Genomic DNA, 11,363 nt, shown 5'->3' with positions numbered 1-11,363 from the left:
TGGTAAAATCGGTTTTGTTATCCGGTAAGTTGGGGACATAGTGTGTTTATTCAGCAAGTGCCCTGTCCCTGCTGGTAGTGCCACCCCTGCACGGACACCTGGAGCCGCCTGCTGCTTGTGAAGGTGCTCAGGGAACCTTTCTGTTTAAACGGAAAAGGAATCCGGTGGCTGAGTCTGCAGGAACACAGCCCTTTGCCTGTACTTATCCTGTGTTCATCGTGAGCACGTTCTTGAGGTCTTCTGACCATTTAGTCCAGGTATCTAGCAGTCTGCCCTTCCCAACTCCCTTCCTTAACTAAAAAGCCACTGCTGACAAACACTCTAGCAGCGGACGCCAACTGGTGGTCCTTGAGGTCCGAAAGGTTGGCGACTGCCGGTGTAAGGAGACCTTTGGAGTCTGTGACACCTTCCACATTCCAATCTTGCTAGCCTACCTCCCTTCCTCCCTTTCTTCACTGTGCTGGCTTCCCTAACCAGTTCTGTTCTGGTCTGAGTCACTGCAAAGCCTCCTAGCCCACCATGGCCATTGTGGCTTGGTTGGAGTGTCCCCCCCCTTGCACCAAAGGGTCTGGGGTTCGACTCCCAGTCAGGTGACTCTGTTTTCTCCTTCAAACACAACTTTCATTCAACCTACCTCCCACCCTAGGAGCATTTTAAATGACTTCCCTTTGCCTGATTAAGGCTTTTTCCCTACAGGGGGCCCTACAGTGACGTTCACTCACAGCCTCAGCTAACTTTACAGCGGCACTAACTCTCCTCCCACAAGTCAGATTTCCGTAACTTCCTCGCACAAACCTTTTCTCCTCTCGGCTTTTCCTCCCCATTTCCCCCAGCTGTCTGTTTTTCCTTCTGACCTTGCCTGTGGGTCCACTGTTAGCCCTGTCATTGACTCTGCCTTACATGGTTACCTAACTTTGTGCGTATATTTGGTTCTTTCAGACAGTTCCATGTAAGGCAGCCACATAGTATTGTCTTGCATCATTTTGTATCTTCCACAGCACCAAATACAGGGATACACTTGCAGTTAATGTCCAGGAAATTCTTTCTAAGTGATTGAGTAATTTCCCTAAGCAAAGATATTAAAGTAAACCTAGGTCGGTTAGACACCTTAGGAAACCAAACAGAAGCAAATATGTAACTGTACTATGGCTATAGTTCCACCACCCAGGTCTCGTAGGAACACCAAGAGAGAAAAAAGTTCACAACCAAAAATTACAAACCACTCAAAAACACATCCCATCACGACAGTGAATGGCCAAAACAGGAAGCTTAACTACTCCTGGGAACTTTTCAACAAGAGCAATCTGAAAGAAACTTTAAGGGAGAAAATGTAGTTTTCAAGTGAAAAAAAAAAAAAAGAATAAAGAATAGAAAGTATTGGGGAAAAGGAAAAGACGCTGTGAAAAGAGAACAGGTGTATTTGAAAAGGAATCCCACAGGTGGTCTGGAAATGGACGCATGCTCCCTGCAGTGGCTCAGTGGAAGGAGAGCCTGCTCAGGGTTCACTCCGCGGGGCAGCTGGCAGCGTGTGTACTTGTCTCTGGGCTGGTTAGTGCTCTCCGCCCCCCCCCCCCTCCCCAGCCCCACTGTGGTCCCGTTCGCCGCAGTCTCCACCGCAGAGTGCTTGCCACACGGTGCTGTGGCTTCTGCTTTGTCAGCCTCCCCTGTTGGAGCGCAGGGACTGTCTTATTCATGGTTGGCACAGCGCCTGGCACATGGCAGGAACCCACTTAATGTTTCCAAGAAAATGTGTGAAAAAAGAAAAGTAGTTTTCACAAAGTTAGCGAGACCTATATGCCCCAAATGAGGATCCAACAACAGCAGGAAATGAATAAGAACTACCACTCTTGTAGACTTTATTGACAAGGATGTAAACCACCGTCCCTGGAACCCGTGGGAAAGTAATGAAAAGAATACAAAATAATAAGTACCTGCTATTGCAGCTAAATGAACATCAAACTAATCAGGTCAGGAGTGAACTTGAGCTGATGTCAAGGTCAGCATGAGAGTTCAGGCCTCACCTGGGGACAGGGAGGCACAGAAGGTGTCAGTTGACGTCACCCTGGTGTAAAGCCTGGATGTAGGTGTACTATATAGTTCTCGGTGAGAGCATTCTGGCTGCACTGTTCACCTGTTGGCCTGGGTAGGGTTAGGGAGCACTGGACTTCCTTCTGTCTGGACCCTAGGGTCCCATACCCAGACATCAACTCCACCCAGAGACTAAGCTGCAAAAGGAAACAATTTTAGGTTCTGGCACCCCTGCTCCCATTGCTTCCCCCCGTACCCCAAAGCACGTAGGATTTTATTGAGCAGTTTTTTTTAAAATATATTTTATTGATTTTTTTTCAGAGAGGAGGAGAGAGGGATAGAGAGCTATTAACGTCGATGAGAGAGAAACATCGACCAGCTGCCTCCTGCACACCCCCCACCAGGGATGTGCCCGCAACCAATGTACATGCCCTTGACCGGAATCAAACCTGGGACCCTTCAGTCCGCAGACCGATGCTCTACCACTGAGCCAAACCGGTTTTGGCTACTGAGCAGTTTTAATAGCTAAATTCAACCAGCTTTCCAATATTCAGGAACTCTTCTGCTAAGGCAGTGGTCGGCAAACTCATTAGTCAACAGAGCTAAATATCAACAGTACAATGATTGAAATTTCTTTTGAGAGCCGAGAACCAACTTCTGCGCATGGGCCACGAAGTTTCAATCGCACTGTACGTGCACACCCGCACGTGGTATTTTGTAGAAGAGCCACACTCAAGGGGCCAAAGGGCCACATCTGGCTCTCGAGCTGCAGTTTGCCGACCACTGGGCTAAGTGACGTGAGGCCTGCCTGCACAGGTGCCCAGGTCCTCCCAGACAAGGTTGCTTTTGGCTTTACCCATATTAACTCCATTGATTGTTTCAATACTAGTGCCCTGGTGCACAGATTCGTGCACATTGAAAGGAAATGAATTGGGAGGTGGCCAGCGGGGTGGGACTGGGCCAGATGGGCCGGACACCCCCTGGAGCCAACCTCCTGCGTCCCTCCCTGGCCGGCTGCACCTGGGCAGTGCTGCAGCTCGAAGGGCATCTGCAGTGAGCAGGTTCTCTCCGGCAGGTGGGGTCCCTCCACCTGGCCTTTGGGGAATCAGGCCAAAACCTGCTCTCCCACATCCCTTAATGGGTCCCAGATTGCGAGAGGGCGGTTCACCGCAGCTTGGCAGCTCCTGCATTGAGCATCTGCCCCCTGGTGGTCAGTGCACATCATAGCTACTGGTTGGATCATCTGCCCCCTGGTGGTCATTGTATGTCATAGTTACCGGTTGGACAGTCGCTTAGCCTTTTATATATACAGATGAGGTGGGCTGTGATGATCATCTTCATTCCACAGGTGAGGAAACAGAGACCCAAAGAAGTTATGTAACTTGCCAGGATCGCACAGCTAATAAGAGTCAGAGCTAATAAGATTCAGATCCAGATCTGCCTGAGTCTGACTCCTCACACTCTCAAATGGAGGTGAAAGAGAATGAACAGTGTCCAGAGTGATGATTCTGGGCCTCCACAAGCTGCTGCCAAGTGGGCCAGTCGCTTTGAGATTGTTGCTGCCACAAAGGCCTTCTGGTCTATGAAGAAAGCGAGCTTTCAGCAGCTGTTGGCCCACATGTTCTGAACCACACTCAGTGTGGCCACCAGACTGCCTTGTGAGCCACTCTCACCTTCCTCCTCCATTTCTTCATTCCTCTGGGGAGACAGCACCTCCTTCAAAGCTCATCACTTCCCCCCGAGATTACACTCTCCAGGTCGCGCCCAGTCTTGGGGGCTTCACAGTTGCTGACCGATCCAGGAAGAGCCTATCTGATGGAGGAAACATGCTAGCTGGAGTCTAAGGGGTCTTGCTGAGTCCTGGAATTGCTGCTCCCAGCTGTGCAGCCCTAGAGGCTCTCTGAGCCTCAGTTTCCCCGGGTGTGCAATGAGAACTGGGGATAAGGAAGAGTGACAGAACCACCTGCTCAATAACTGCTGGCTGTCATTAATGCAAAAATATCCAGAGTTTGCGCATTTCCTCCGTGGATGGCTTTGAATATTTTCCCAGCCTCCCATCATTCCCTTCTTTGTCGGTAGCTCCTCATTGGCACAGTCCAACCGTTTCTTGCTGGTGTGGGACCACCTCCACCCAGGAGGTAATTGGGTGCTCACTAGCTGATGACAGCCCTGGCAGTTCCTGCCGAGGGGACCTCTGTGTTAAGGGAGCGGAGAACTATGTGCAAAGGCCTGAGTGGAAGTTTGTCTGGTAGATTGGAGGGCAGCGGGGAGGCCACCTGACCAGAGCAGAGTAAGTGAAGGGCAACTGGTGCAAATGAGATCAGGGAGCTGGGCCTTGAGGCCATTGGCTATGGCACCTAATGAGACATAAACTACATATATCCCTCATTTAGACCGAAGGAGGGTGGCCTTCAAACAGTCGGGAAGCCCTGGCCAGTGTGGCTCAGTTGGTTGAGTGTCGTCCCATGTACGGAAAGGTGCTGGTTCAATTCCTGGTAGGGCACAAACCCAGGCTTCAGGTTTGATCCCCAGTTGGGGTGTGAATGGGAGGCAAATAATTGATGTTTCCCTCTCACATCAATGTTTCTCTCTCCCTCTCCCTCTCTCTAAAATCAATTAAAAAAAATTTTTTTTAACAATGGGTGAAAACTGAGGCTAGCTGAGTGGCCATTTAGCCAGCAAATCTCTCTGATTTGCCCTCTGGGAGATGGTGAGGGAGAAGGGTGGGGGCTCACTCACATTGAGCCCCAAAGGCCCTGGGGAGAAGGGAGGGTCAGGGCTGGGCCTTGCTGGAACCTGGTTAGGGTGGACAGTGAGGCTGGGGGGACACCGAGACAAATAAGCCAAGGCCCTCCCTCTCAGGGTCTGGTAAGGACTAACTGTTAGGTTTGATCAAGCAACTGAACTGATACCCCTCCCCCAGGAGTTGGCTTTCCAGGCTACTTCACTATGGATATCCCTTTGCTGAGACCACATTTCATTTGTGGTGACCGCATTCCATTCTCTCACCTCCGGGTATGCACAAAGAAGTCTCTCCTCAGAAAAAAGCCTTCCAAAGTCCTTTAAAAACTGCTGACTCCCATCACTGGGTGCTGGAGCGGATGATCGAATAATAAATTCACTATCCCTCACCATTCTGGCGACCTTTCCCCAAATCCTGAGCACAGGGCTACTTGTTGAAAAAAGGGAGGAAGGGAGAAACCTGGCAGGCAGGAAGGAAGGAAGTGTGCAGCTCTCTGATGGGAGAATGGGTTGTCGTGGGCGGCTGGCTAGATAACAGCTCTCCTGGAACTATGCCTGCCACCCCCAGGTCAGGCCCTGTCACACTGGCCGTGTGCTTGCGCTCTGGCCGCCTCCTCAGGCACAGCCTGGCACCATTCCTGGCTCTGAGCACTGGCCTTGCTTTGCTGGCTCCCTCTGGCGCCTTCCTGGCTCTGGCTCCACGGGGGTGGGGTGAGGGGGGCTGGGGGGGCCTCTCTCCTCTCCAGAAACACATCCTTCCCTTTGCCCTCTCCCAGTCCCCGGGGGCATAGCTCCTGCCTCTTGCTCATTGGCTGTTTGTGGGTCCAGCCCCATGCTAGGCCCCCTCCTCAGCCCTGTTTCCCAGGACACCCCCCTCAGCCCCACCTGCTGTCGGCCTCGGCCTCGGGTGACCTTGAGTCCTTCCTGAATAGCAGGGCGGGTGCCAGGACCTGGCACGAGCCTTGCCCAGTCCCCGAGAATGCCAACTTTGAAACTGGATCGTTCACACAGAGCTGTTTACGGCTTCGCTGACGTCCTCCGGCCACCCACGTCAGGACTGACACATTTGCTCCTGGTCTTTCCGCTGCCTCTGCACCTTTGAGGGGGCCGCTGCCTGGGCGGCCAGGCCTGGGCTGGTCTCCTGGGGGAGGGAGGTTGGGTTTTGCTTCCCTGTGCCCCTCCTGGAGCAGACTGCTCCGAGTACTGGCCGCCCTCAGACTGACGGTCAGCTTAGGAGCCCCAGCCCACCAGGGAGGGGCCTGCAGAAACGGAAATGTGGGGAGCGTCCTGGAAGAGGTGAAGGCAGGAAGGAGGAAGCCTGCGGGCTGCACCCAGACCCCCAGAGGGCAGCCCTCGCCCTCGCAGAGGGCAGCCCGAAGGGGAGGAAAGACTGGTTGTTTGGGGAGGGGACAGGCCCGGCTCCTCTGGGAGGGAAGCTGGTTTTCATCTCCTTCCTCCCCCAAGCCAGGGGCCGGCGACAAAGGCCCACGGCTGCACTCTGGTGTGGCCCCTGCCCAGCCTCCTGAAGACCGGGGAATGGGAACTGAGGGGGACACAAAGGCTGTGAGGGGGTGTGGAGAGGCCGCAGGAGGAGGTTTCAGAGCTGCAGCATCCTCCTTGAGCCACGTCACCCCTGCCCACAGGCTGTGTGTCACAGGCCAGTAAGCTCCAGCAGGTGCTTGGCTGAGGCTGGGACCAGGCGGGCAGGGGCGGTTGGGGACACGAGGAAGTCTAGGGGACATGCCCAGCCAGCCTGGCCCCTCCGGCCTTGGCTTATGGGGGGTAAATGCTCCTCTGCAGAGTCCTCACTCTCCCCTGAACAAGTTACATCCTCTCGAACCTCTGGACATTGCCTGCATGTGCATATAAGCAGCCCCACACACACACACACATCACCCCCCCCACACACAGGCCACACCCCCCACACACATACACAGGCCACACCCACACCCAAATACACATATACAGCACACCCACAGCACATATATGTGCATACACACAACACACAAATCACATATACACACAGCACACATATGCATGCACACCACATCACCACACATGCATGCCACACATATACCATGCATATCCCACATACACACACACCACACACATACACACATACCACATACCACACACACTCATATCTCACACATACATACAGGGGTTGGCAAAAGTAGGTTTACAGTTGTGAGTATGCAAAACAGTTTATTCTTGTATTATTTATTGTCACATTACCTATTTGTATTACAACTATAAACCTACTTTTGCCCATCCCTGCATACACTACATATGCACACCACACGTAGACCACATAGACCACACATATCACACCCCATATAAATACATAGTAAACACACCACACACATACAACACCATGCACACACATGCATACATGCTACACATACCCACACACATATATACTATGCACACCCCACATACCACACAGCCCACACACACACACCACGCATGCATGCACACACCACATATACACACACCACACATGCATGCACATACAACACACACACCACATATACACACACTGCATATACACACATCACATACACACACCACATATACACACACCACACACATGCGCACACCACATACACTATACACACACATTACATACACACACCATATATACACACACACCACACTTGCATTTCCTCCCTGGCAGCCCCAAATGCCCACTGCTGCCCAAAGCTCTTGTTCAGAGGCCTTTGGGTGCCCCAGTCTGCATACAGAGCCCTCTTTGCATCCCGGGGCAGAGCTTTCTCACTGGCCAGCCAGCCACGTGATGGCCCGGCCCTGCGGTTTGTGCTGGTTTGTGCTGGGGCCTCCCCGCTCCCTGTCTCCACTCCGGAGAACTGAGCTACAGGGAACGAGCTCTTAAGTCCTTAGGCCTTGAAGGCAGGTAGGAGGAGAGAAAGCAGGGGGCTATTCATGCCAAGGACCCAAACAGCCCTGCAAGGCAGACATTGCCCCACTCAGAGGGAGCTGTGTTCACGCCTCTGCTTAAAACTCTAACCACCCCCTTAGCTCGCAAGCACCTCTACTCAGCAGACACAGCCTGCCAGGGCCAGGCTCCTGGCCCCTCAGCCCGTGTCTGGCATTCCCCAGCCCCTGGGCACCTGAGGTGCTGAGCTCCCTGCTCTTCCTCCTGGTCTCGCCCTGGTCCCTCAAGCCCTCACCCTTTGCAAATGTTGTTCCTTGATTTGAATGACTTTTCTCTCCTTGCGCCCCGAGAGTTAACAGCCTTCGCCCTGAGTGCTGCTTCTGCCAGGAAGCCTTCCTCTGTTCTCAGAGACTTCAGTGCTCCTTCTTTGGGTGCGAACAGCTCCCTGTGCAAAGCTTTTCCCACATCGTATTTTAACGGTTAAGAGATCTCCTTACATTGTGACCCAAGGGGCAGGGGACTGAGATTAATCCACAACCACTGTGCTGGCACATAGTAGGTGCCCAAGAACACTTGTCAGCTGAGTTTACGACTTAGTGAATGGGGTGGAGGTGAGCAGAGAGGCCTGGCCGGTGGGCTCAGTTGGTTGAGCATTGTCTCAGGCACCCAAAGGTCGCTGAAGCGATTCCAGGTCAGGGCACATGGCCAGCTTGGGGACTGAGGTCTCAATACCCAGTAGGAGGCATGCAAGAGGCAGCCAATGTTTCTCTCTCTCCCTCTCCTTTCCTGCCTCTCTATATCTCTCTTTTTTAAATCTTCACCTGAGGATATTTTTCCATTGATTTTTAGGGACAGTGGAAGAGAGAGAGAAAGACAGATAGAAACATGGATGTGAGAAAAACACATCAATTTGTTGCCTCCCACATGAACCCCAGTCAGGGTCTGGGCTGGGGAGGAGCATGCAAACAAGGTATGCTCCCTTGACTGGAATTGAACCCAGGACCCTTTGGTCCACAGGGCAGCACTCTATCCACTGAGTCAAACCAGCTAGGGCTCCTTTTCTGTCTCTCCAAAATCAATAAAAACATCTACACTAATAAAAGAGAAACATGCAAATTGGCCATCACATCTCTACATCCACCAGCCAATTAGGAGGGAATATGCAAATTAGAAGGCCAAAGATGGCAGCTGCCCAGCTGCTCAAGGTGCAGAGTGGCTGGGTAGGGCAGAACGCCTACTATGAGAAGGAGGGTGGGGGTAGGGGGGAGTGGAGGGATTTACAGGAGCGGCACTCCTGCTGCAGCAAAGACAGAGAGAGACTGCAGACTCTAGCCAGAGTGAAGGCCTGGGTTCTGGGTATCAGAGGAAAACTGGTGCTGGAAGCCAAGGGAAGGAAGGCCTATTGCACAAATCTCTTCATGCAATGGGCCTCTAGTATGTGTGTGTGTGTGAGTGTGTGTGTGTGTGTGTGTGTGTGTGTGTGTGTGTGTGTATATATATATATATATATATATATATATATATATATATATAAAACTAAGTGAAAAGGAACATATAACTCTGGAAGGAAAGGAATGTCCAATGGTAGATATCAAGGAAGGCCTCCTGGAGGGAGTGAATAGGCTGTTGACAGTGTAAAGAACTGATTAGTCAAGGCACAGGGAGGAAAGGTCTGACAGGAATAGGAATGTTTGTAGCCAACATTCACTGAGCACCTTATTCGAAGTCCTCACATCCGTTATTATCTCATTTAATCACCACAACACCACAGGAGGTTGGTGGTGTAATTATCCCCATTTCAGAGACGAGGAAAGTGAAGTTCAGTTACTGGTGCAAGGCACACAGGTCAGATTCGATGAGAGAGACAGAACAGCCAGAGTGAGGCAGAAAGTGGGATTTGACTCTACAGTGGGGAAGCTACTTAAAGAATTGATGCTGCTGATGTCCTGGTTGGTTTTCTCAGTGGTCAGAGCATCAGCCCCGCAGACTGAAGGGTCATGGGTTCGATTGCCAGTCAAGGACACATGCCTAGGTTGCAGGTTTGATCCCCCATGTGATGTGTCTCTCTCATACCGTGTATCCCCGAAAATAAACATCCCCTGAAAATAAGACCTAGCGCAACTTTGGGAGAAAAAATTAATATAAGACAATGTCTTATTTTGGGGGAAACAGGGTATTAATGTTTCTCTCTCCCCTCCCAACCTCCCTTCCACTTTCTCTCTAAAATTCAATGGAAAAAAAAAAAAAAAAAAAAAGTCCTCGAATAAGGATTTTTTTTTTAAAAAAAAAAAGAGTTTTCTTACCACATCTAACTGTTAGAAGGAACAAATGAGACATTAGCCTGGAGGATCCAAGATGCTATCTGCAGCCGCACACAACAATTTCAATAAAATACAACTAAAATATAAAATGGACATTGCCCAGAACTACAGAAGTCGACTGACTGAAAATTCTACAACAAGAAGGAAAGAGAAAACCAGAAGGAAAAATCAGAGGAGCTGTTAAGGTATGGAGACATGCTGCGCGCGCACACGCGTGGAGAGGACGGAGCTGGAGAGGGGGGGAGGCTGAGTACCTGGCTGGTGTTCCCTAGCAGGAAGGAAATAAAAGCTTTGGCCTGGGCTGTACCCAAGTCAGACAGCGCTGAACCCCAGTTCTGGGCCAGACCCTGGGGACCCAGGCTCAAACAGAGGGAGACGGGGCTGTGAGGCGGGATCCCAGGGGAGCGGCGAAAAGCAGAGCCCCCGGAGTTGTGCACGTTGCGCGCAGAGGACAGACTGTTGACTCTGAAGCTAGATTGCCCTAGCAGGAAGGAGACAAAAGCTGCGGCTGTGCTGAGCCCTAGTTCCAACTGCTCTGAACCCCAGTTCTAGGCCAGAACCTGGGGACCCAGGCTCAAACAGAGGGATCCTGGGCTGTGAGGCGGAATCCCAGGGGAGCGGCGAAGGGCAGAGCCCCCGAAGTGGTGCACATTGCGCGCAGAGGACGGACTGTTGACTCTGATGTTAGACTGCTCTGGTGGAAAGGAGACAAAGGCTCCAGGCTGGGAGGAGCGTGATGAGGAGCAGGAGCCGCCACCGGGTGCCGGCAAGCCGGGAGCTGGCAAGGAGCCAGGCAACAGGGCCCCTGGAGGGGGGGTGCCGCTGGGCCCTCAACCGCTGATCGCGGGCCACGGAGCCAAGGCCGGGGACTGCTTCCTGGGTGGTGCCAACCCCGGCAACAGGCTGAAGCCATGCAAGAGGCTGAGGAGAACAAAGGGGCGCCACAGGCCAGCCTGCTGAGCTTCCAGGATGAGGAGGAAGAAACCGAAGAAGTTTTCAATGTGAAGAAATCAAGTTATAGCAAAAAGATAGTAAAGTTACTTAAGAAAGAATACAAAGAAGATTTTGAAAAATCAAAGATTAAGACAGAACTCAACTCAGCAGCCAACATTGCAACATTAAAAAAAAAAAAAAGAAAGAAAAAAAAAAAAAGAAAAAAAAAAAAGACAGAATGTTGGAGCGGCGGCGGCCAGGCCCAGAGTGGCCAGGCCCAGGGCAGTGGCAGCCGGGCCCGGAGCAGCAGCAGCCAGGTCCCGGAGCAGCCAGGCCTGGGGCACTGGCAGCCAGGCCTGGGGCAAAGGCGGCCAAACCCAGGGTGGCCAGGCCTGAAGCAGCCAGACCCAGAGCAGCCAGGCCGGGAGTAGCCAGGCCGGAAG

Source organism: Pipistrellus kuhlii, unplaced genomic scaffold (genome assembly GCF_014108245.1).
Source record: "Pipistrellus kuhlii isolate mPipKuh1 unplaced genomic scaffold, mPipKuh1.p scaffold_m20_p_5, whole genome shotgun sequence".
NCBI classification, from domain to species: Eukaryota; Metazoa; Chordata; class Mammalia; order Chiroptera; family Vespertilionidae; genus Pipistrellus; species Pipistrellus kuhlii.
This window is presented reverse-complemented; position numbering follows the sequence as displayed.